We start from the raw sequence: 713 nt of genomic DNA on the forward strand, positions 1-713 counted from the left end.
TAAAAAGCAAAATTTAAATGCACTTATCAGTTTTTAATCTTATTCATTGTTTGGTAGCTTCAGTTTTTAAGTGATTATTCCTTAAAGTTTAAAGACTTCTGTGAGCTACGACATATTTACCCATGACCATTTTTATGCAAAGTCACCTTTGCATTAGATTTAATGTTGCCCTAAGGAAACTATATTTTAGAGCACTTCAAAGTTTTATTGGCATTCATGGAATTATATGTATTTCATGATGAATCTTTAACATTCAAATTAAAACCATTTCTTTGGTTATGGAAATAATTTACCATCAGAACTTTGTCAAGGTGTTATGATAATAGCATGAAAGTAACAGTGTTATTTATTTGCTCAGAGAACTTGGTAGGTCATGTGTGACCTGTAATTGAGCAAAGAATTGTTAACAGGGCATATAATCATTAGTAATTTTGATTTATCAAAAAGCTGTAAATGGAGTATAGTTTTTGATTATACTGTATTGATCAAAGAGTATACTGTCAAAACATATACTAAGTTTCATCCAGTCTAAAAAGATGGATAACAAATGCGAACTTGGAAGTTTTAGGTTCTAAAAAAGCAGCTCAAAATCTCTGATCTTTTACATTTACAAATTTTACCTACCCCTTTTTTACCAGATAAGGTCATGGCAAAATGTAAGATTATTCTAATAAAGTAGGTTTTAGATACAAGTTGGTTTCAAGTTCCTTCAG

General features: G+C 29.6%; 1 protein-coding gene across 1 annotated transcript in view; it reads left to right on the forward strand.

The window, feature by feature from the left end:
• The window catches only part of LOC119587868 (protein DEK-like), a gene marked incomplete in the record, with an annotated part of 22,817 nt that extends 22,128 nt beyond the window's left edge, over positions 1–689 (forward strand). The window contains 1 exon segment of the mRNA XM_037936571.1: positions 1–689.
• Between the last annotated feature and the right edge of the window lie 24 nt (positions 690–713).

The sequence above is a fragment of the Penaeus monodon genome, chromosome 23 (assembly GCF_015228065.2).
Source record: "Penaeus monodon isolate SGIC_2016 chromosome 23, NSTDA_Pmon_1, whole genome shotgun sequence".
Taxonomy (NCBI): Eukaryota; Metazoa; Arthropoda; class Malacostraca; order Decapoda; family Penaeidae; genus Penaeus; species Penaeus monodon.